The sequence below is a fragment of the Podarcis melisellensis genome, assembly GCF_964234715.1.
Source record: "Podarcis melisellensis genome assembly, chromosome: 11".
Classification (NCBI taxonomy): domain Eukaryota; kingdom Metazoa; phylum Chordata; class Lepidosauria; order Squamata; family Lacertidae; genus Podarcis; species Podarcis melisellensis.
This window is the reverse complement of record NC_138543.1, coordinates 61,638,349-61,664,155: the sequence shown is the minus strand read 5'-3', so window position 1 is coordinate 61,664,155 and position 25,807 is coordinate 61,638,349. Positions and strand designations below refer to the sequence as shown.

At 47.5% G+C, this 25,807-nt stretch overlaps 1 protein-coding gene and 1 long non-coding RNA gene across 2 annotated transcripts in view; one reads left to right on the top strand and one right to left on the bottom strand.

The window, feature by feature from the left end:
- Nucleotides 1-25,807, bottom strand: part of CNTFR (ciliary neurotrophic factor receptor) — a 430,483-nt gene that overhangs the window by 311,376 nt on the left and 93,300 nt on the right. Inside the window, exon 2 of the mRNA XM_081929951.1 lies at nt 23,757-23,866. The gene's annotated coding sequence lies outside the window, so the exon portion shown is untranslated. The remainder of the gene's footprint in view (nt 1-23,756; nt 23,867-25,807) is intronic.
- The window catches only part of LOC309380290, a 138,585-nt gene that overhangs the window by 64,441 nt on the left and 48,337 nt on the right, over nt 1-25,807 (top strand). The gene's annotated exons all lie outside the window — the stretch shown is intronic.

Below are 25,807 nucleotides of genomic sequence, written 5' to 3'. Positions count from 1 at the left end.
TCAGCTTCACAATCTGTCCTTCCAGTGAGCACTCAGGGTTGATTTCCTTCAGTATGGAGAGGTTTGATCTTCTTGCAGTCCATGGGATTCTCAAGAGTCTCCTCCAGCACCATAATTCAAAAGCATCAATTCTTCGGCAACCAGCCTTCTTTATGGTCCAGCTCTCACTTCCATGTCACTTCTCACTTCTAATGTTTAGTTGGGATCTATTTTCTTGCCATTTGTATCCATTGGTTACTTGTGTCCATGAATGTCTCTGCTTGGAATTTGTTGGCGCAATGCAAAAATGAAACACCATGAAGCGTTCCCTTGCAATTTACAAATAAATAAATAAATCCGAAAGGCAAGTTCTGTGATCTCGAAGGTGCATCTGGCATGGGAACCATCACAAAATGTTGCCACCGCTGCCAGAATCCAAGAACTCCCAGCTCTCGTTTTATGCTGTTTAAGTGACCCGAGGACACTTCCGAACCCCAATTAAGAAGGCACATACCCAGGACACATTTCAGAAAAGAGAGTCCTTGGCCTCAGTTTCCTGCCTGTAAAATAGGAGAAATTAACGAGCTGTCCTGCAGCAGAGCTCTTTTGGCAGGAATAAGGATGAGCAATGAAAATGTGTTCTGTAGAATAAGGACAAAATTGATGCCTCTCACTCGATCCCCAAGCCTCCATCCAGTTCTTTTGGAGGAAACACAAAACAATCTGCTGTGGATAAGCCCATGCAAAGTCAGGGATCTTGCACTCAGGAGCCGCAGGGTATGTTGCTACCAATCTGCTTAACCCAACTCACAGCAGTTATTGCAAACCAAGGGATTGGAGGGCACTGAGTAATTTACTCTCAGCTGTTGACAAAGAGCAAGGCGAGAAATAAAATGCTCTGCTCTAATTTAATCATGTTCTGGTGTTGCCAAGCCAATCTGCCTAATCCACATCAAGCAAATACACAATTTAGAGTAAAGCAACCAAACCTCAGGACCTCCAGGATGTCCTGTTATTGGCGCTACTTGGGACGTGGGTGGCACCGTGGTCTAAACCACTGAGCCTCTAGGGCTTGCTGATCAGAAGGTCGGTGGTTCAAATCCCCGCAACGGGGTGAGCTCCCATTGCTCTGTCTCAGCTCCTGCCAACCTAGCAGTTTGAAAGCACGCCAGCGCAAGTAGATAAATAGGTACCACTCCGGCGGGAAGGTAAATGGCGTTTCCGTGTGCTCTGGCACTCATCACGGTCCTCCGTGAGCCAGTAGCGGTTTAGTCCTGCTGGCCCCATGACCCAGAAAACTGACTGCGGACAAACGGCGTCTCCCTTGGCCTGAAAGCGAGATGAGCACCGCAACCCCATAGTTGTCTTTGACTGGACTTAACCAGGAGTCCTTTACCTTTTACCTTTAAGACACAGCCCAAGGCTTTCTGAGATATTACCCACAAGTGGTCAGAAGCCCCCTCTCTTTTCCCAGTGTTGAGTAACAACCTCTCTGAAGAGCTGACAAATGTGCCAATGCCGTTATGCCACTGCCATTTCCAAAGGTCTCACCTGCCCAAGACGGGGCAGCAAAGGGCTCTCATTTTTCCAGAGTTGCTCAGCAGAGCCTCGGGACTCCTAACAAGATCGAAAGGATCAAAAATAGTGACCAAGTTTCGGCTACTACATCCTAAGCCCTTTTAAAACGTAGGGTGGGGTTTTTTGGGGGAAGGAGGTTACTGGGTTGTTGTTTTCATTTTGATTATATATTTAGTGGCTTTGTTTTTAGATTTTGTTCTGAGACCTCTGGGTATAGGGCGGTATATGAATTCAATAAATAATAATAATGCTGTCAGCCTCCTCTCACAATGTTCAGCAGCAAAAGACCAGCAGGCAGATTCTAGAGCATTCAAAATCTAAGAAGAGTTCTACTGGATCAGCTCAATGACCCATCTAAGTCCAGCATCCTCTGTCTCCCAGTGGCAAGGTACCCAAATGGAAAGCTCAAAAGCAGGATTCAGTCACAAGATTGAATCTCCCCCTTCTATGTTTTACTGCTTGCTATCAAGAGGCAGGGAGTTCCATAGTTGCACGAATGACTTTCTTTTTTGTTTGTTTTGCTTTTAAAGATATAGTCTCTTTATGTTTTTACCTGTATTGTTAGTCACTTGGAGACATTTAGTAATAAGTAATGAGCAAGTCTTAACCATGACGATGATGAAGGTGATTAATCATCAACATTAGCTGTTAATTCCTGAATTGCAGGAGATTGAATGACCCCTTTGGGTCCCTTCCAACTCTTCTATGATCACCAGGATCCACAACCAACTTAATGATCCTCCAGAGCCCTTCTGATATCCTTATGCAGGAACCCTACTTACGGTATTTATTCGCATCTTTAATTTCGTAAAATTTCTACAACCCTCAGTTGCGAAACAGCAAAAACCCCAAAGCAGTCTGCAAAAAGGCAAGCCAATGAAACCAAGGAACAAATAGAACAGTGGCTTCAAAACATACAAAAAGCAAAAACACATTAAAACTCGCAGCAGCCTTTTAAGCACCTGGGCAGGATTGTTTAAACAAGAAATTAGAGTTGCCAAATGTCCAGAATTTCCTGGACAAACTTGGAATACTGAAGTCAGAAGCAGCGTCTGGGTAGAAATCAGCAAAATGTCATCGTTGGCAAAAAACAACAGCAATAGCTCAAGACCTTTGGCCAACTCTATTTTTTAGCAGGTTCTGAAAGGAATACAGTGAAGGCAGTTGCTTGCTGTCAAGTGGCAGGGAGTTCCAAAGTGCAGGTGTTGTCAAACGAAAGGACTGAAGCTGTTGTTATTTACAGGGCCCCTGTTAGCTGCCTGGTCCGTCCCCATCCCAAACAGGGGACACTGCTTTGCTATCCCCTTCCTTCCCACAGCCCTGCTCTCTCCCCCAACCCCACAGCCGCCACTCCAGCTGCCCCTTTGACATTTCCAAGCCCCACTTTACGCCGGCCAAGCAAGGCTATGTTTTAGCCGCGGAGCCTGCTGTCACTTGCAGACTCCTGCCTGCTCGGTAATTTGTGGCAATGAAGTGTCACGGCAGAGAAAATATACAGCATCCCAGGAGCGCGTAAATCTCTGATCCATAAATTTGTGCAGTCCGCGCACGTCTCGGCTTTCTCTCCCCCAACCCAGCCCCCAACTTTTTCTTTTCCTTTTCATGTAAGTGCAACCATTTGGCAAAAAGAGAAGCTGGAGAACAAGAGATTTGGAGGGGGAGCTTGTGTGATCTCTCCGCAAAACCTGCCTGCGTGAGTTTGTTCGACACGGTAATGAGCAGAGAGCCGCTTCGGTTGCAAGCGACTCGCTGTGGGCTGCAAAACAGCTCAGAGGCAAAAGCGGGAGCTACAGGGAGGCGGAAAACAGCACAGTGAGGAACCTGAGCCCCTCTCAGATCATAGAATTACAGGTTGCAAGAGACCCCAGGATTCATCTAGTCCAGCAGTTCTCAACCTGTGGGTCCCCAGATGTTGTTGGACTACAACTCCCATCATCCCTGAGCTAACCCCCTTAGAATGTTGAGGATCTGCAATCCCCAGGATCCCAGCTGCCGTCTTAATTAAAATAAAACAAAAAGAGTTATTTGTAGAGCCTGAGACATGAGGCAAAACATACAGGCTTTCCTTCTCTCTCTCTCTCTCTTTTGAAGAAAGGGCCCCATTTCCTCATTTCTGGGTCGTACTTTGCCCTCTTCCACCTGAAGCGCAGCGTCAAACTGTGGAACTCCCTGCCACAGGGGGCAGGGATGGCAACCAATCTAGATGGCTTTCAAAGAGGACCGGGTCAATTCATGGAAGTGGAAAAGAGCTATCTATGGCTATTAGCCACAATGGTCGCACTCTGCCTCCGCAGTTGGAGGCAGCGATGCTTCCAGCCCCAGTTGCTGTTAAGCCGCGGGGGTGGGGGGGTGGGCTCTGGTGCTTATGAGTTTTGTACTGCGGACTAGATGGGCCCCCTTTGGCCTGATCCAGCAGGCCCATCTCTTGTTCTCCCTGCCCCAAAACATTCCTGCAGATGCCCCTGCTTCCTGTGATGGCCTGGGACTCAGGCTCAGACTCAGAACCAGAGGGGACTCAGTCCGCACCGGATCCTTTGCCTCAGGCATCATCTGAACCAAGTCTGGGGCCTAATCCTGAAGTGTCCCAGTCTGCACAGGTTCCCCTGCAACAAGCACCAGCTGGGCCGAGTCAGGGGCCTGAGCCTGCCCTGGCTCCAGATGTGGGGATGACCTCATTGCCTCCAGCTGGGCCATCACTTACAGCTGCTCCACTACCGGTTGGGTCAGGGGAGGCTGAGGCGGCCTCTGGGTCTAGGAACCCACCGACGTCTCCGTCTCCTGAGCTGCAGAGACGAAGGTCTGAGAGAAGGAGAGACCTGAGTACTCGCAGGAGGAGTGCTCGCCTTCGGGAGAAACAGGGAGGTGAGTCCCAGGGGGATCAGGACCGGCCGTTACCATGTCAGAGATAAAAGGCTGTCGGACCCTGCCCCAGGTTGCGGGAGCAACATTGCTGCTACCTGCCTGAGATCCTGTGCCTGTCCTTGCCTGGTTTTCTGCCTTGGCCCTGTTGGACTGACTCCTTGTGGAATCCGTAGATTTGGGACCAGACCTGGAAATCGTTGCTCGGGTTAACCCCTGGGCCCAGCAGACTTCCCACATGAGATTTTAAGGCGTAAACTGAAGATATCAAATGTTTTGTGTGTGTGTGTTAGGGCTGTCCAATACAGCGGTACCTTGGTTCTTGAATAGAATCCGTTCAGGAAGTCCAGTCGACTTCTGAAAACGTTCAGAAACCAATTTGCAGCTTCCGATTGGCCACAGGAGCTTCCTGCGCTCATCCGGAAGCCACATGGGACGTTTGGCTTCCAAAAAACGTTTGCAAACCGGAACACTCACTTCCGGGTTGTGGCGATCAGGAGCCAAATCGTCCGGGTCGCAAGGTGCTCCAGAACCAAGGTATGGCTGTGAATCGCTGTAATGTTAAATACCGGTATTGAAATAGCATCGTAAATAACATCGTGTTTCAACAAGGCAATATACCAGCGAAGGAAAGGTGGAGACTTGACAGTTTCCCAGGGGGTAGCTCAGCTGAACAGATACTTTGCAGATAATTTGCAGGAACCCCTGTCTTCTGCTTTGCTTGCTCTCTCCCTCCTCCCTCCTAACCATTGATAAGAAATGATGCCAAGCCCTCACACAAACCAGCAAACTCTTTCATCTTCATGGGTATCTTTCCACTTAGAGCTCAGCTAACTATGCGAAGCCTGCTAACAATCCAGGAGGGACCCCCCACAGATAAGACAATCAAAGATCCAGAGGCAAAGTAAACAAAGAACTTAAACAAAGAACAGTAAAAACACATTCTCCCCACACCAGTGCGAAAAAGGGGGGGGAGTTTTTATTTTCCTTTACTGGTGGTGTTTATGTTGTTGGTTCCCCTTAAATAGTTTTCCTCCATATTGAAAAGGAAGGTTATTTCTTTATTTATTTGAAGGAGACTATCTTTTCGCTAGGGACGCGGATGGTGCTCTGGGTTAAACCACAGAGCCTAGGACTTGCTGATCAGAAGGTTGGCGGTTCGAATCCCCGTGACGGGGTGAGCTCCCGTTGCTCGGTCCCAGCTCCTGCCAACCTAGCAGTTCAAAAGCACACCAAAAAGGGCAAGTAGATAAATAGGTACCACTCCAGCGGGAAGGTAAACAGTGTTTCCGTGCGCTGCTCTGGTTTGCCAGAAGTGGCTTAGTCATGCTGGCCACATGACCCGGAAGCTGTACGCTGCTCCCTCGGCCAGTAAAGTGAGATGAGCGCCGCAACCCCAGAGTCAGCCGCAACTGGACCTAATGGTCAGTGGTCCCTTTACCTTTATGTTTTCACTTGCTTGCCCTCCCTCCCTCCAATAAAAAGGGAGAGATTGGTAAGATGAAGGGTTTTTTTGAGGGGGATGGAATGGAGGGGGGAAGATTAAGCTGGCTGCCTTATGCTGAAATGGGAGGTTGGGTACCATGTGACAATAATGGGGAGGGTGTTTTTCAGTAAGCGCTGCAAGCAAAGGCATGTCTGCTCACATGCAAGCCCTAGTGTATTCAATCGGGTTTACTCCAAGGAAGATAGAAGTACGTTTAGTGGAACTCAGCGGGGCTTATGCATGCACAAATTCCACTTGCAATAGGGAAACACTGGCCTGCGAGTGCTTCAATTGGAGAACAGCCTTTAACTGAAGGTGTCATGGGCTTTGAAGACACTGAAACTCAGGACGCAAGGGAGAAATGTGCTAGGAGGAAGGCACGCTTGGCAAATCCACACCGTGATCAACTCCCACCAGGAAACCCATGTCCCCACTGTGGAAGGACGTGTGGGTCCAGAACTGGCCTCCACAGTCACTTACAGACTCACTGTTAAGACCATGTTCATGGAAGACAATCTTACTCGGCTAGGAGGGAACGCCAAAGAAGAAGAAGAAGATAGTATTAGAGAAGGAGCTGGGAGAGGCCAGGGTTCAAATCCGGCCACTCATCCATGGAGCTTACTGCGTGGCCTTGTGGACCAGCCCCACTGCCTCTCAGCCCACCTTCCAGGGTTGTTGTGGCAATTAAAGAAGAAGGGGGAAGAACTGTGCATGAGTTCTTTGGAGTAAAAGGTGGGTTATAAATGCAAGAAATAAAATGAACTTGGCGGCTCCTGGGAATATTTATTTTCTTGCTTAGTGCCACAGATTTAATGCAGGACTCCGATCTGCACGCATTAGGCAGGGAGAATTTCCTCTGACAACCCAGCCTGCCCTCCCAGCGAAACTGGCTGCGGCGCATTCACGCTATTTGCCAGACATGATAGACTGCCATCCGCGCTGAAGGATGTGACTTATCAGGAAACACTGTCTGTTTGCATTAGGAGATACAGCACAGCCAATAAGGGCTCTATCAAGCCGGTCGCACAGCCGCTTTCAATACGCTGCTCTCTGGGGAGGCCGGATCCTTTACTCCCGATCCTGCTTTCACGGCATTCTTGCTATCAGTAGCAGGAAGAAATGCAACCTGCTCGGCTGCCAGGGGAATGAAAAGGCCTGCTCAGCTTGAGAGAAAAAGGAGCTTTTCTCAATGGCTGCCTCTTGGTTTTCTTGACTCTCTAAACCGTCGGCTGGTTTGCCTCCCCAGCAAAGAGAACATTTGCAATTTGCACAATGGAAATAGATGTGGGCAGGGCAGGGTCTCATCGCCTACACTGCAGGGTGGCAATTTGGGGGCCAATCTGGGCAGCCTGGTGTTGGGCACAGGGAACACGTAACGCAGGGGAGGAAGGCTGAGAGATGTCTTTTTTGTGATATATCACCAGCTAAGCATCGCGATATACCAATATATCACTGTTATAAGAATTTAAGGTATAATGTTTACAAGGCAAAAACATACAGTCAGAGGGGAAAGTATTTGACCTCCCTTACAGCAGGTGCTTCTAATCTCAGCTGGTTACATACAGTGAAGATACCAGGTAGCCGGACATCTGGCTGGTTGATAGGGGATCAAATACTTATTTCACTCATTATAATGCACATCAAACTCTGACTTTTGTCTTCTGGGTTTCCGGGAGTTTTCCCGTTGTTTTTCTGTCTCTCACAGGTACAATAAACATACCACTAAAATTATGGACTGGTCATTTCTTCGTCAGGGGGCAAACAGGCAAATTTAGCAAGGGATCAAATACTTCCCCCCCTCACTGTACATAAGTATGTAAACCAGGTGTCTGAAATAGTACAGGAGAACAATCCTGAAGCCATTTTGACTCTCCCAAATTGACCTCAAATGTTTCTCTGCAAGGAGGAAGGAGAAGGGGAAAGCCTCTTTTCCCTTCTGGGGTATCCAAGAGCCCATATAGAGTCCTTACATAGGTTCCCTATTGGTTGGAGAGAATAACAGAGGCCAACCAGAGAATATTGAGAAGCAAAGCAGCTAGTAAGCTTGATGTTTAGTGATCTGTTGCAACAGGGTGCTCCCCTCACCCGCAGGAGAGAGGAGGAATCCAGAAAAATGGTACGCAAGGCACTTGAACTCAGGACGCAAGGGAGAAATGTGCTAAGAGGAAGGCACACTTGGCAAATCCACACCGTGATCAGCTCCCTCCTGGAAACCAATGTCCCCACTGTGGAAGGAGGTGTGGATCCAGAATTGGCCTCCACAGTCACTTACGGACTCACTGTTAAGACCGTGTTCATGGAAGACAAGCTATGAGTAGTAGTAGTAGTAGTAGTAGTAGTAGTAGTTGTTGTTGTTGTTGTTGTTATTTATTTGTACCCTGCCCATCTGGCTGGGTTTTCCCAGCCACTCTGGTCGGCTTCCAAAAAAGATTAAAAATACATTCAAATGTCCCACATTAAAACATCCCTGAACAGGGCTGCCTTCAGATGTCTTCTAAATGTCAGGTAGTTGTTTATCTCTCTGACATCCAATGGGAAGGCATTCCACAGGGTGGGAGCCACCACCGAGAAGGCCCTCTGCCTGGTTCCCTGAAGCTTTGCTTCTCACAGTGAGGGAACCACCAGAAGGCCCTCGGCACTGGACCTCAGCGTCTGGGTAGAATGATGAGTTATCGCCAAGGAAGAACACCACCCAACCCTAAGTCCTACATCTTCAGCATGCACCGTGGGCAGAAGCCAAGGAGACTCCATCAATCCTAACCCTACCAGCGTGTGTCCTTAACATGCTCTCAAGAATACGCAGCTGTGACCAAATCGAGGCAACCTTTTGATTGTGCGCTGATGACGGTTGCGCTCATTACGCTTCTGTGGAGGTCAGACACAACCTCACTGCCAATACTGTTTGTGCCTGCAAATGTTCTAGGTTGGGCAAGCCCTTCATTTCCAGTCGGTACAAGCCCTGAGGCATCCCAGTGAAATCCTGCAATGGGTCAGGCTGAAAATGTCCCCGGGGGTTGGTTCCACTTTTTTTGTTCCTAGCACAAGATATCCCCCCTCCAGATGACAAGGATGGAGTAGCTCTGTGGAAACATTGCAGGACAACTAATAAACCAGAATAATATATAGATGCTGTGGTACAAATCCATCACTAATGCAGCATTATTGCATCAGAAAATACCTACAAATAATATTAAAAAACCCTACCAGTCCAGAGGGGCCCTGCACATTTCATCTTTTTTGTTTTTGTTTTTACTTTTTAAAAAATCATGTTTCATTTTTCATTGAATTACAGAGTTTCAGGGACTTTGTCTGATTGACATCCGATGCCCTTTTAAACATGTTGTGGAAGGGGGGTCATTGGGTTTTGTTCTTAATTTTTATTATGGATTTTGTGGTTTTTTTAATGTAATTTTATGTTGTGAACCGCTTTGAGATCTATGGGCATAGGGTAGTATACAAATATTAATTTTATTATTAATAATAACAACAATAAGAATGGAACCCAAGCGTCATCTAGTCCAACGCTCTGCAATGCAGGAACCATATATATACTTTCATTTTCACATATACAACCTGAACAATACGTAAACAGTACAAGAAAAAAAGCAAAGTAGATTAAAGCACACACTGCAAGTTCACTCTGGGGACAGAAGTTGAGATGTGGAACCTAAAAACTCTGCAAGGAGTACAGCTATGGATGTCATTAATCCTAGCTTATGTTGTTTTTACAGATCCAATGCAGGACTTTCATCTTAAAAGACTGCCAACAAAGCAGAATGCTGGCGAGGGGCAGGCAAGAAAGAAAGAAAGAAAGAAAGAAAGAAAGAAAGAAAGAAAGAAAGAAAGAAAGAAAGAAAGAAAGAAAGAAAGAAAGTAGAAGAGTCCTGGAGAGAAGACTCTGGAAAGTTTTAAGAGTTCCAGATTTTTGCATAATGCGCTGGCAGACCCCTGATGCGTTCTTGCTCATTTACATCACGAATAAAGGCACCCCAAACATTGACAAAGCTGTTGTGTCCTCTTCGCACATTGGAAGAACAAAATACTTCTCGTGCCATGAAAAATCGAGGCACTGATCCTGCTAGAAGTGCCGTATTTTTCGCTCCATAACGCGCACCTGACCATAAAACGCACCTAGTTTTTAGAGGAGGAAAACAAGAAAGAAAATATTCTGAACGAAACCGTGGATGTGTGATTTTTGTGGTTCATGCTGTGGCCACAGACATGTGATTTGACGGTGAGTTTGGGGTAGCCCAGTGCAAAAATCCTGATAATCCATGTGGATCCGTGCTTTGTAACCACATTTTTGCGTCATTACGGCCCCACGAAACAGTGGATTTGTGTGTGTGTTTTTGGTGCAGGCTGTAGCCACGGACATGCAGTGGCATAGCGTGGGGGGTGCAGGGGGGGCCCGGCCGCACCGGGTGCAACATCTGGGGGTTAGGGTTAGGGGGCACAAATCCACGGGTTAGGGGGCGCAAATTACTTGCCTTGCCCCGGGTGCTGACAACCCACGCTACGCCACTGCGGACACGCTATGTGATCTGATGATGAATTTGGAGTGACCCAATGCAAAAATCCTGAGGATCCATGGGCTTTTACCTCCCCCCTCCCAGGCAGCCTGCTTTATCTCCCTCACCGATTGCTTGCCGATCAGCTGCTTCCTTTCAACACTCCCTTCCCTCTTGTTTGCCTTAGTATCTTTTCCTTAGCTGGAGCAGTTTTTTGCTCCTCCTTTTCTTCTAATTTCTCTCCTCCTTGATTTAGTCTTCTTGCCTCCTCTCCTTGCAAGTTCACTGTCTTTACCTCCCCCCTCCCAGGCAGCCTCCTTTATCACTAGCCTCCCTTATCTCGTTCCTGATCACTTGCTGATTAGCGGCTTTGTTTCAACACCCATTTCCCTCTTTCAAAAAAAAGAGCATGATCTGCTTTTCTCCCCTGGGCAATTCGGCTCCAGGGACCACACATTCCCTTCATAAGATGCACAGACATTTCTCCTTACTTTTTAGGAAGAAAAAAGTGCATCTTATGGAGCGAAAAATACGGTAAGCAGAAAGGAAGATGGCTGCTAGACAGGATGGCTCTGCTCTGCCCCTATGGCTGGAGACAGCAATACTTCTGAATCCGTTGCTGGAAACCTTGAGAAGGGAGAGTTGCTCTCATGCTCAGATCCTGCTTGTGGGTTTCCTACTGGGGCACCAGGTAGACACTGGGAGAACAGGAGGCTGGATTGGATGGGCCATGGCCTGGTGCTCTAGTGTGCTCCTTTGGACAAGATAGCTTAATGATTTATGGTTTGGCTTGCTTTATAATAATAATTTATTATTTCTACCCCACCTATCTGGCTGGGTTTCCCCAGCCACTCTGGGTGGCTCCCAATGCCCATTACAGTGGTACCTCAGGTTACACACACTTTAGGTTACAGACTCTGCTAATCCAGAAATAGGACCTTGGGTTAAGAACTTTGCTTCAGGATGAGAACAGAAATCGTGCACAGCGGCAGTGGGAGGCCCCCATTAGCTAAAGTGGTGCTTCAGGTTAAGAACAGTTTCAGGTTAAGAATGGACCTCCAGAACGAATTAAGTTCTTAACCCGAGGTACCACTGTATGGGAACCTCGCAAGCAGAACACAGGATGATGATGATGATGATGATGATGATGATGATGATGATGATGATTTATACCCCACCCATCTGGCTGGGTTTCCCCCGACACTCTGGGCGGCTTCCAACAGAATATTAAAAACATGATAAAACATCAAACATTAAAAACCTCCCTGAACAGGGCTGCTTTCAGATGTCTTCTAAATGTCAGATAGTTGTCTATTTCCTTGACATCTAGTGGGAGGGTGTTCCACAGGGCAGGTGCCAACACCGAGAAGGCCCTCTGTCTGGTTCCCTGTAACCTCACTTCTCGCAGCGAGGGAACCGCCAGAAGGCCCTCAGAGCTGGACCTCCATGTTCAGGCTGAACAATGGGGGTGGAGACGCTTTTTCAGGTATACTGGGTCAAGGCCGTTTGGGCCTTTCAATGTCAGCACCAACAGTTTGAGGTTTTTTGTTAAATCATTTTTATTAATTTTCTAATAAAAAAGATCCAATTAACATATCAAATCATAATCCAATTAAAATAAAACTAAAATTAAAAAGACAAAATTATCATCCAAATTATAATTATTAATTTTAGGGGATTTCCCATAGTCTGGACCTTGAAGCATAGCTCCAAATCTCAATCCAGCCTCTTCTTGTTGTTTCCATATTTCCACACCTCAATTTTAATGCTTTTAAGTTCTCCGTCCCTGGCTCTCCAATTCTCAATCACGTCAGACATCATATATCCTTACAGCTTTATTTGTGTGTATGTGTATATGTATGTGTATATATATATATATATATATATATATATATATATATATATGCAGGTTTTGGTGTCCTCGGGTGTCTTCCCGTGTAAAAGTTGGGGTGTCTAGGCGACGTTTCGACGAGGTCTCACTCGTCATCTTCAGGCTGGTGCTTTCGGCTTCTTGTTACTGGAACAGAGCAGGATCTCAGTGTTTGAGTTCCTATAAATACTGTTGAGGGGGTGTGGTGTATAGCCTCCAATGTTCTGGGCAGAGAGGAAGTTCCCAGGCTAGTGTGCCTTTTCTTCTTTTGTTCCTTAATTACTTGAGGGATATCTTGAGTGATTTCTTGAGTGATATCCTGAGTACCACTTAGGTGGGTCATTAGGTGTGGATTAGTTGCTAAAGTCTTTGTGTCTTGACCTCTTGAACTTTGTGAAGAGTTTTTCTGAGAAGATGGCTGTACTGCACTTAGTTGTGCTCTGGCTTGGCTTCGTGTATAGGGGCGAGCTGTGGTTTTGTGGCCTGTGTCAGCCAGATCTGTGTAGGGATTGCAGGGGGGTGCAGCATCCGGAGGTGCCACCATGGTTTGGCTACTGGATGGTGTCTGTAATTTATCTGTGGAGAGGGTCTGGGTTTGGGTCTGGTGTGGTTGATTGGTGATGGCGTTCTGTGTGCCTCTGGATCTGGTGTCAGTTTTTGTGGGGAGGGCTAATTTCCAGATGTCTGGCAAGCGGGATGTGTCGTCACGCTTGTTCATGTTGTGAGGGTGTTTCTCTATCTCGATGGCTTCCATGATTATTCTCTTGTGGTGATGTTCCATGTTAAAGAGCAATTTGGAATCTGCAAAATTAATTTCGTGTCCTGTTTCTTTCATGTGTTGGAAAAGAGAACACAAGAATGCCGTCAAAAAAGAAGAAAAAACTTCCTCTCTTTTCCAACACATGAAAGAAACAGGACACGAAATTAATTTTGCAGATTCCAAATTGCTCTTTAACATGGAACATCACCACAAGAGAATAATCATGGAAGCCATCGAGATAGAGAAACACCCTCACAACATGAACAAGCGTGACGACACATCCCGCTTGCCAGACATCTGGAAATTAGCCCTCCCCACAAAAACTGACACCAGATCCAGAGGCACACAGAACGCCATCACCAATCAACCACACCAGACCCAAACCCAGACCCTCTCCACAGATAAATTACAGACACCATCCAGTAGCCAAACCATGGTGGCACCTCCGGATGCTGCACCCCCCTGCAATCCCTACACAGATCTGGCTGACACAGGCCACAAAACCACAGCTCGCCCCTATACACGAAGCCAAGCCAGAGCACAACTAAGTGCAGTACAGCCATCTTCTCAGAAAAACTCTTCACAAAGTTCAAGAGGTCAAGACACAAAGACTTTAGCAACTAATCCACACCTAATGACCCACCTAAGTGGTACTCAGGATATCACTCAAGAAATCACTCAAGATATCCCTCAAGTAATTAAGGAACAAAAGAAGAAAAGGCACACTAGCCTGGGAACTTCCTCTCTGCCCAGAACATTGGAGGCTATACACCATACCCCCTCAACAGTATTTATAGGAACTCAAACACTGAGATCCTGCTCTGTTCCAGTAACAAGAAGCCGAAAGCACCAGCCTGAAGATGACGAGTGAGACCTCGTCGAAACGTCGCCTAGACACCCCAACTTTTACACGGGAAGACACCCGAGGACACCAAAACCTGCATTCCTGTACCCGTGAAAATCTACGAAAGCAAATATATATATATATATATATATATATATGTATGTATGTGTGTGTGTATATATATATGTGTGTGCGTGTGTGTATATATATATATCGCACTGACACTTTGAATTGTGCTCAGAAACGTACTGCGAGCCAATGTAGGTCTTTCAAGACCAGTGTTATGGATTCAACGATGGTTTAGTATTGACCCTGGTTATCTGCAAGGCTACTTCTCAGCTTCTCATGTTCCCTTTCATTAAGATGTGAAACAAATTAGAATGGCACTACAGTGGAACCTCGGCTCCTGAATGCTTTGGAAGTCAAATGTTCCGGCTCCCGAACAAACGAAAAATGGAAGTAACTGTTCCAGTTTTCGAATGTTCTTTGGAAGCTGAACGCCCAGCCTGGCTTCCGTGGCTTCTGATTGGCTGCAGGAAGCTGCTGCAGCCCATCAGAAGCTACGCCTTGGTTCCTGAAGCCTTTCAGGAATTGAACAGACTCCCAGAATGGATTAAGTTCAGGAACCGAGGTTCCACTGTATAGAAATTTGTGCAGGAAGTTTGCGCTGGCTGAGGCTTGAAGACGTGGCACCAGGTTGACAAAAGTTGTTCTACAATGTTGAGAAAGAGAAAAGCCCAACTCCACTCAGCCTTTCCTTGCCACCCACCCACAAAACTCTTGTTCCTATTTTACTTGAACCCCTCTTTTTTTGGTGTGGTGGTGGTGGTGGGGGGTTTATCAGTGGATCAGAGCACAGCTGCCATGCCTTGCTAGGGCTCAAAGACTGGAATGGTTGTGGTATTATTATTATTATTATTTTTAATGGGCCAGATCACATGCTTTATTAAGCAAGATCTAAATCATTCCTGCCCTGCCAGGGCCCTTTGGTATGCGCCAGCCATTAAACACACAATTAGCTTGCATTTACAAATCTGTAAAAACTGCTCTGGCCGCCCATTCCTCAGCCACTGCTTTGAGAGGGGTGGGGGAAGAGAATTATTTCTCCCTCCAGCTGAGCCCATCCTGCACTGTTGTCTCATTAGCAGAGCCTGCTTCAACCGGCTAGATCCATTTCTTCCCCCAAATTTAAGTCCCAGGAAAAGTGGAGGCATTTACCGCTCTGCCGCTGTTTAAATTTGCTTCCACTCAAGACCCTAATGAGCAGGGAGAGGAGCCGGTGAGCTCCATGACGCATCTGCTTCCAGAATCGTTTCAGCATGAATATTTTTTGACAACCAACTTCTCTCCATCCCATGTCACAGGCAGGCAAGGTATCAAACTGCTCTACTCACAATCACTGACTTGGCACATAAAGGCTTTAGATTTCTCAGTTTGGACATTCCACATAGGAATGAATATGCAGGGATAGAACCTGCCACCTTGGCGTTTACAACACCATGCTCTAGCCAGCTGAGCTATCCATGAAGCCTACCAGCTTATAGCCATCTTCAGATATCTTAAGGGCTGTCCTGTCAGGTGTGCATGCAGGAGCCAGGCCCTGTGACCAGTAGGGCTTCGCAGGACTGGGGCCTTCCTAAGTTTGTTCTGGAGAGGCAAGGTGCGGCCGCACAGGTGAGGCTGATTGGTAACTCACAGCACCTGGTGGCAAGATCTAGGAAGGGATATAAGGTCAGCATTTTCCCTTTGGCTCTTTGCCACAGCAACACGTTCCCTGCCTTGCTGCATTTGGTTCTTTGATTCCTTGATCCTCAGACCCCTGACTTCGTGACTCCTTGCTTCCTGACCCTCGGACCCTTGGCTTCTTGACTCACGGCTCTCTGACCCTCGGACTCTTGGCTTCCTGACTCCTGGCTTCTGGACTCCCATTCCTGCTCCCGCCCCACCATCTTGCCCTCGGTCCCGACGTCCCCTGCCAGGACTTCGATCGCCCGTGAACCGGACCGTGATATGTCCTATGGGAGGTGGAGCAAGCTTGTTTTCTCCTGTTCTGGAGAGTAGGACTCAAACCCATGGCTTCTGCTGCTCCAGAGGGGAGGAGGACCTGAACCAATGGGTTCAAATGACAAGAAAGGAGATTCCAACTCAGGGACAGCTGTTCAACAGTAGAATGGACTCCCTTGGAAGGTGCTGGACTCTCCGTCTGAGATTTTTAAGCAGATATTGGGTGACCATCGTTCATGGATGGTTTCGCTGTGATTCCTACATTGCAAGGGGTTGGACTAGATGGTCCTTCAAGGTCTCTTAAAACTCTACAGTTCAATGAGTCTATGATGGAGAAGGATTCAGAAAGGGACATTCAAACTGACACCAACCCCTTAGGATGTATAGGGAAGAGAACTAGAGTATGCGCATTTTGGTTTTGACACATAGTCAGCTCCAACACCAACCAAACGGTGGTTTCTGCGAACCACAATTTAGCATCGCCATCATGGTTTGAGCTTCCAGGCAAGGAAAAAGAGGGGGTTAGGTAAAAAGGTAAAGGACCCCTAGATGGTTAAGCCCAGTCAAAGGAAACTATGGGGTTGCGGCGCTCATCTCGCTTTCAGGCCAAGGGAGCCAGCGTTTGTCCACAGACAGCTTTCTGGATCATGTGGCCATCAGGACTAAACTGCTTGTGGCGCACGGAGGACCGTGACGGAAACCAGAGCACACGGAAATGCCATTTACCTTCCCGCCGGAGCTGTACCTATTTATCTATTTGCACTGGTGTGCTTTCGAACTGCTAGGTTGGCAGGGGCTGGGACAGAGCAACGGGAGCTCACAACGTTGCGGGGATTCAAACCACCAACCTTCCAATCAGCAAGCCCGAGAGGCTCAGTGGTTTAGAGAACAGCGCCACCTTTGTCCCCTAGAAAGAAGAGGGGACAATCAGCCTGGCAACTTTCCTTTCCTAGCTCTCTGGAACAGGGGTAGCCAACACAGTGCTCACCAGATGCTGTTGTGCTCCATCCTCCCTGGCCATTGGTCGTGCTGGCCAGGACTAGGAAGATGGGACACCACCAACCTTGATGGCTTTGAAAGAGGATTAGACAAATTCATGGCTACTAGTGATGACTAGTAAGATACTAGACAGCATCTTAAAAAGCAGAGCCATCACCTTGCCAACAAAGGTCCATATAGTTAAAGCTATGGTTTTCCCAGTCGTGATGTATGGAAGTGAGAGCTGGACCATAAAGAAGGCTGATCGCCAAAGAATGGATGCTTTTGGATTCTGGTGCTGGAGGAGACTCTTGAGAGTCCCATGGACTGCAAGAAGATCAGACCTCTCCATTCTTAAGGAAATCAGCCCTGTGTGCTCCCTGGAAGGACAGATCCTGAAGCTGAGGCTCCAAGACTTTGGCCACCTCATGAGAAGAGAAGACTCCCTGGAAAAGACCCTGATGCTGGGAAAGATGGAGGGCACAAGGAGAAGGGGATGACGGAGGACGAGATGGTTGGACAGTGTTCCCAGTGGAAGACAGGAGGGCCTGGCGTGCTCTGGTCCAGGGGGTCATGAACAGTCGGACATGACTAAACGACTCAACAACAGCCACAACAACAGTGATGATGGCTCTGCTCTGCACCTGAAGAGGAGGGGGCTCCTGTGTTCGAATCGTGCTTGCTCAAATCCCATGGGCATCTTGTTGGCCACTCTGAGGACAGGATGCCATTGATGGGCCATTGGCCTGATTCAGAATGTTCCTCTTCTGTTCTTAAGTCAATGAGGAGTTTTGTTTCTCAGAGAACATGCAAGGGCAGCTCCTTCTGCTGAGCCAGGCAGGGAGGAGAAAGCAGCCACACTTAACTGTTAGCATGTGGGCAGAGAGAGCCATCATAAACTCTTTTTTCTCCCTCCGCTCCTGTCTGTTTTGCTCTGGGCCACTAATCCAATTGAGCCGGGCTCCGAGCTCGTAACAAAAGCTATGAGACATTTGTCAGATCTCTCGACTAGACCCGTGGCTAATTTTACAACGTTAATTTATCTTAGCATATTATATCGCTTTAATTTCGTCCCTCTGGATCCCATTACCACCGCCGTACCTTGTAGCCGGCGTGTAACGGTAATTGCCATTATTAGCAGCGTTCCGTGGGCTGGAGCAGCTCCGCAAATAAAGGGAGCAAGGAAAAACGGGGAGTCACCAGGTTGGCGGGGGCTCAGTGTGAGGAAAAAAGAGGAGGAAAGCAAATAACTCTGGGGCTGAGATGGGGGGAATTGTAAGGTCACCGTAGCGCAGGATTAAATGGGAGGTAACCAGGGTAGTAAAGCCTCAGAAGAGGAAAGGGAAAATCATCAGGGAGAGAGGAACATAGGAAGCTGCATTGTGGAGAATCATAAAATCACACAGTTCTAGAGCCAGAAGCAGCATTTGAATTCCACCAGGCGCATTTTGCACATGTCTGTCGGCCACTCGCAACCAAGTGAGGATGCCCAGGCGCCAGAATGGTGCATGACATCTCTGCCATCTGGAGGTGAATGCCTGGGGATCCCTGGATCTTGCCTGTTTTCACACATAGTAACACATCCCGTAGGATGTGTTAAACCACAGAGCCTAGGACTTGCCGATCAGAAGGTTGGCAGTTTGAATCCCTGTGACGGGGTGAGCTTCCATTGCTCAGTCCCAGCTCCTGCCAACCTAGCAGTTCGAAAGCACACCAGTGCAAGTAGATAAATAGGTACCACTACGGCGGGAAGGTAAATGGTGTTTCTGTGTGCTGCTCTGGTTCCCGAGAAGCGGCTTAGTCTTGCTAGCCACATGACCCGGAAGCTGTACGCTGGCTCCCTCGGCCAATAAAGCAAGATGAGCACCGCAACCCCAGTCAGTCACAACTGGACATAATGGTCAGGGGTCTCTTTACCTTTTTAACACATCCCATAGAATTCTATCAGTTATATTTCATCTGCACAATCAGAACGGATTTCAGGAACCAAAACGTTGTATTGGGGGAAAAAAGCAATTTTTTTAGCCGCCTGGCCCCAAAAGATAGATAAGATAAACTTTATTTGCATTAGCCAACCACCATAGCAACATAAAACAGGCAATATATACAAATTAAATATATACAATTAAAAAGACAGCTATGGGTAAAAAGGGGAATCAAATGACCAAGATTATGGTTCAAATAGTGGCCCTTAATCTCATTGCACCCTCAATAAACCTAGCAACCTTTGCTGTTGTCTGATCATTTTGCTGGCCCCAAAATGGCAACTAGGCCTTCCGTTTTGGCAACCGCAACCCTGGTTTAGGGAGCAAATTGGCACCTAGCTTATATATCTGAGTTTCGAACACTGGCCAGAAGGGGCCTCAAGAGTCATCTAGTCCAGCCCCCCACAATGCGGGAATCTCAGCTAAAGTATCTATTTGATAGCAAGCAAGATAAGAGAAACGGCTGCCCAGTCCGTCGCATGAGCTCAATGGAGTCCCAAGGAGACCAACCCTGAGAGATATGTCTGTTCCTTACAATGAGCCCTGGGGTGCCCAGTCTGACCCCCCCACACACATCACAAGTCCCCATGCTACCTGCCCAAAAGGGGGCCAAAAGTGGAAAGAGCAGCTCACGTGTTTGACACCTTTTGCAGGTAGCTCAAAAGCAATTGCTGGCGTGCCTTTTGACCATGAGTATGCAAACTAAGGCCCAGGGGCCGGATCCAGCCCAATCGCCTTCTCAATCCGGCCTGAAGACGGTCCAGGAATCAGCGTGTTTTTACCTGAGTAGAATGTGTGCTTTTATTTAAAATGCCTCTCTGGGTTATTTGTGGGGCATAGGAATTTGTTCATTTTTAAGATATATATCTATAGTCCGGCCCCCCACAAGGTCTGAAGGACAGTGGAGTTTGCTGACCCCTGCTTTTGACAGACATTCGCTGGACTAGACGCTGTTGTTCGGCCAGAGATTTGGGGACGAAGAGACAGAAGAGCAGTCACGCATGTCTCTGCATCCTGGTCTTAAACAAACACGAAAGCCTTTCTCTCTGAATCCTACAAGCAGGCAAGTCCAGCCTGAAATGTCAAGCTTGCTGACATAAGAAGCCTCTGCCGTTCACATCTCTGGTGATGCTCAAGCGAGGCAGCAATGAGATTGAAAGCACAAGAGAGAATCGGAGTCAGAAGGGACCCCAAGAGTCATCTAGTCTATCCCCCTGCAATGCAGGAATCCCAGCTAAAGCATCCCTGAAAGATGACCATCCAACCTCTGCTTTAAGAGCCCTCCTACTAAAAAAACCCAGCAGCGAGTAGTTCCTCCACCTTCAGGGGCTCATGTGGGGGTAAGACCAAAAGTGAGAGGGGGCCTTCTCTGTGGGGACCCCCAAGCTGAGAAATTCCCTCCCCACAGAGGTGTGTTTGGCACCTTCATTGCACAGTTTCCAGAGGAGGCTGAAGACAGATTTCTTCATCCCAGCCTTTGACACTTGTGCTGCGTGTTTTAAGGACCTAGCTCATTTTCTATGGTTGTAAGTTGTTTTAAACTGTTTTTAATGTTTGCGTATTTTATTGATTTCATGAACTCTATATATACACCGTTTGATTGTTTAAAAAAACTTAAAGTGGCTGTGTTTCATTGTTTCTTTATATGTTGTAACTTGCCCTGGGACGTTAGAGTGAAGGGCAGATAATTAAGAAACAAGAACAATTTAACAACAGCAACAACACCTTGGCAGGTGTATTACGCAAGAGGGGGAAATCAGGATTGAATATGTGGGCCGACCTTCATGCATACAACAAAATGCACAAAATAAAAATGGGAAAAGCAGAGATTGGGAATTTAGAGGGTACCTTCAGAAACAATGCGAAGTTAAGACTGGGGAGATTAGACGACCCACTTGTGTTCAGATGTGCATTTTTGCAACCATCCCATCCTACAGCCTTAGGACCATCTATGACTTGCTGGATAGATCCATCTTTTCAAGCCAATAGGGATGCCCTTCCTGTAACCCCAAGCTGGGTCTGGGCTGAGGACCACAACTGCTCTCTTCCGCCCCTCTCTTGGTATTTTCCAATTGTTGACTATATAATCTCAGGGGTGATGCACTTGGATTTAATAAAATCTCTCCAGGGATTCTAAAGAGACTTACAAAACAACGATGCCCTTTTGGGTGAAAAAGGAAATGTCAATCATTTGCCTGAAAAAGAGGCAGAACCACTCAAAACGAAATCAATCATGAGCGAAAACCTATTACAGATTAGAGCATCTCAAAAACAAAAACAAAATTCAAATCCATCGGTTTGAATCCCACAACAATGAAATTTCCATTTTCCCCCTTTGGTGGCAAAGAAGCAATTCCTTGCCTTGCATTATGCAGGCTTCAGATAGATTCTCAAACAGCATCCATGCATAAGCAAGAAACAATCAGATAAAATTCAGATGAACCTTCCTAGAATCACTTCAAAGTCCCCATGGGATCCTCGGCTGACTCATTACTTTCACATCTCAGGCCCTCCAAAGCGATGACATCAGGCCGAGCTCAGATCACCCCCAGGCCTGGCGTAACGACATCAGCGCCATCCTGATGACACAGCTACTGCCTGTATCATTCATGACATCACCCTGGAACACGAGATGCAGGAAGGAGCTCTCAGAGGAGCAAAGGAGAGATCAAAAGACACAAACACTCCTCTGAAGTCACTGCAACAAAGGACAGCACGAGTCACTCGCTTCCAATGCGAAGTCTGAAACGTGGGCTTCTGGGAGCTGGTCAGGTTGCAAAAACTATGAGAAATGTGCAGCCCTCCATGAGCAGAATAGTAAAAAAAAAAATCAAAAAAATCCACTGAGTCATTAAAAGTCTTTGCAACTATACTGTGTATTATATATATATTACCCCATTCTCCTTTCTTAAGGAGTTCAGAATGGAAAACAGGGCTGGACTGAGGTTTGATGAGGCCCTCAGCTACTGAAGGTAATGGGGCCCTTTATACGTCCAGCTGTCCTTTGTCAACAGCAAAAATTGTCGCTGTTTTTTTGTGTTGAATATATGCTACATGGTAATTTATGGACCTAATAGGTATCTATATCTAAAGCCATTTGCACATAAGAAAATATGTATTTTATCAAAGTAATTGTTGAACTGAAATACGACTAAGAAGGAGTATCCAGGTTTTTTTCCTTTAATTTTTTGGGGGGCCCCCAAGAGAGTGGGACCCTAAGCTATAGCTTGTTTAGCTTATACGTAAATCCAGCACTGATGAAGAACAACAATAGCAACATCACAAAAATGATTCCAGTACAGATGCAGATTGGGAAAGATCTGCACTTTGAAGGATCATTGGAAGAGGAAGGTCTTGAGCAGAAAAGGCAACAGAGACAGCCACTGCCTAATATTCAGGGGAGAGTATTCCAAAGGGCAGGGGCCACAACACTAAAAGCCCGATTCCTACATTGTGGGGAATGGACCTGCTGGTAAGATTGCCCTGGAGGAGGAGCTCAACAGTGATCCGTTGGGTACATAAGGGGTGAAATGGTCTTCCAGCCATTTAGGGCTGTGGTTCCCAATTTTTGGGGAGTTACTGCCAAATTAGTTCCATAAGCTCATCCCCACTGCCCTTTCCTTACCCGGCTCTACAAAAAGCATTGTTCAGAACAGCGGTTTTCACGACCCACTAAGGATGATAATAACGCAATAAAATTCAAGGCGCTAACAATTAATTGCATGTTTATTCAAAATCCAAATAAAACTGTTGAGTTTAATTAATGGAACAAAGCTGATGTCCTTGATCCAGGGATACCAGCTTTCCAGAATCTGATTGTCATTTATACCTCTGGCACCCCCTTGCTGTTTAAAGCCCCCCTAGATAATCCCACCCCAGATGGAGGTGCTGCCCACCTGTATAAGGTTTTATCCATCAAAAGGAGCACCTTCAACTTAGCTGGGTAGCTTACCACTGAAACTCTACTAACCATGGGAGAACATACTGGCACCAGAACAGTTGGCCGACCCAAATATGTTTGCAAAGGTAGCATGAAGGCTGGCAACACGAACCCTGCCATATGGCAATCCGTTGCAGACGACTCACAGTGCCTGGAAGACAGGCAGTCGAGTCATGCATCCACAGCAGTGCCCAGAGGAGGAATGCCCTCTGGGAGGAGCAAAGAGAGAAGAAACGTGCTGGTGCATCTGCAGCAACACAACTGGACGCCTTCACCTGTCCCAGGTGCAACAAAACAGATCTGTCTCTCACACACTGGTCTCTACAGCAGGCACTGCAACCATCCAACAGTTTGATTTCACCATTGTCTACCAAGACGGGCAGATGCCAGCCAGCCAACTATCGTGCCCCATTAAGCAGCTTCCAAACCAACCTTAAGGGCAGCCCCACAAAGAGCACATTGCAGGAATCCAACCCAGACCTTACTGGCATATGGACAACAGCAGTCAGGCTATCTTGGACCAGAGACAGATGTAGCAGCTTTACCTGCGAAAGCTGGGAAAAAGGAACTCCTAGCCACTAGGGTCACCTGCAGCTGTAGTGGCGCAAAGATGGAGCCAGGAGCACCCTGCACTGCTCTTTCTGGGAAAGTCCAACCCCATTCAAAGCAGGCAATCGATCGGTTACCTGGGCCTGGGAACCAGCTGCCTCAATCTTGCCAGGATTTGGAGCTTGCTGGGCCCACCAGAAGGCAGAAGAAACTCAGGGTGCCTTTGGCATCATCTAGGGAAGACTCTGTGCCAAGAACGTGCCAACAGACAGAGCAAGCGGCGAAGCTGCAATAACTCTCATCCATCACCAAACTACTTGAGGGCCACCCAAATGTAGCCTGCAGGAGCTTCCTGAGCAGTAACCTCCGTGAACACAGAATAAACATGCATTGGTCTCTGGTCAAGAGGCCCTTACCTCTCAGGTGTTGCAGGCAGCAAGGTGTGGTCCAAATTGCTCATCCAACTCCTCTCAGCTTCTCCACGCTTTCCCTGTTCTGGGGTCTCGCCTTTGAAATCCAGGGCTTCCTGCCAAGATAAAAGCAGGTGTCGTGTCAGGTGAAATCACAGGAAATCTTTGCACCCCTTTTCTGCTGTTAGTGTTGCTAAGTTCCGCCCCTGAGCTGCTCTCCGCCCCGTACAAAATGCTTTGCAAAAAAGAGACGTTTGCCACCTTTTTTTCTTGCCTCGCTCAGAATCCAGAAAAGCCAAAAACATCCAGCCTTTCTGGATGCTGAGCAAATGTGAGTGATTTCTTTACATGGCAGGCATCTGTACATGCGGCTTTGAAGTTCCACTCTGCTGGGAGTGCGGCAGAGCAGTTAGAGTGCAGGACTAGGACCTGGGAGATCTGGGTTCGAATCCCCCACTTGGCCATGAAGCTCGCTGGGTGTGGCCTTCAGCCAGCCGCTGCCTCTCAACTTAATCTACCTTGCAGGCTTGTTGCGGGGACTGAAAGAGAAGGGGGAGAACCACGTATGCCACCTTGAGCTGCTTGGAGAAAAAGGTGGTATACAATTGCAATATATAAACACATGCAAGCCTGTGCGTGGTTCAATTATTTCACTACAACCCTGTGAGATAGGCCAGGCTGCAGGATGTTTGCTACCTTAGCAATCATGAGGGCTAATCCAGGATTCAGACATGAGTCTTCCACACCCAAGTAAGAAAGTGGCCATGTCAGGGATGAGAGAAAAGACAAGTCTTGAAGGTGAACAAAAACAAATTTATTTAGCTGAGAACATTTTGGTTAATGTTGAAAAATGAAAAGCCACATCACTTTCCAGACTCCCCTTCCCTGCAAGTATTCCAAGTACCATAGCCAAGCATATATTAACCCCCTTTACGACCTTCCTGTGAGGAAGGCTGCCGTTCTTCCAAGGATTAAGCCTGCCAATTGCTCTTCAGAGGGAACCCATTAATACTATCTCATCGCTACGTTTTGGCACTGGCAGGCTCTTGGTCTCTGCAGAAGATGCCTGTCCTGCAAGTCTACTCAACGTGGTTGGCATTACTGTTGAAAAACAGGTTGCTAAGGCAGCTCCGGTCCGTATAGTGAAAGCTCTGGTTTTCCCAGTAGTGATGTATGGAAGTGAGACCTGGACCATAAAGAAGACTGATCGCCGAAGATTTGATGCTTTTGAATTATGGTGCTGGAGGAGACTCTGGAGAGTCCCATGGACTGCAAGAAGATCCAACCTATCCATTCTGAAGGAAATCAGCCCTGAGTGCTCACTGGAAGGACAGATCCTAAAGCTGAGACTCCAATACTTTGGCAACCTCCTGAGAAGAGTAGACTCCCTGGAAAAGACCCTGATGCTGGGAAAGATGGAGGGCACAAGGAGAAGGGGACGACAGAGGACGAGATGGTGGGACAGTGTTCTCAAAGCTACCAGCATGAGTTTGACCAAACTGCGGGAGGCAGTGGAAGACAGGAGTGCCTGGCGTGCTCTGGTCCAGGGGGTCACGAAGAGTTGGGCATGACTAAACGACTAAACAACAACAACAAGGCAGCTCCGGGGGATTTCTTACACACACAGGACTGGGAAGCCGCCATGCCGCGTCCAATGGCCCAGACGGAGAACTTTGTCACAAAGTACTTGGCAACACGTGGGAGTCCTTGCATTGACTTCCAGCGGGTTGCTGGATCTGATCTTTCGAAGGCCCATTAAACAGGAGTAAATAAGGGAAACTCCCGCGCAGGCCTGATTGAGAAACTCATTTGCAAAGCTCTGGGAAATAATTGCAAAGTTTTCCTGGAGCTTGAAGGAGGGAGCGGTCCGTTTGTCACTGCGGCAGCCCATGCCGGGCGCCCATTCATCACGCTTGTCAGGTGTCAGCCACTGAAAAATTCAGCGGTTCCTTCCCCCCTCCCACCGGGCAGCCCATCATTCACAAGGCAGGCAGCGAGGATGCCTGGAGACCACCAGAGCAGTGACTGACAAATGTGACAGAAAGCGCACACCTACA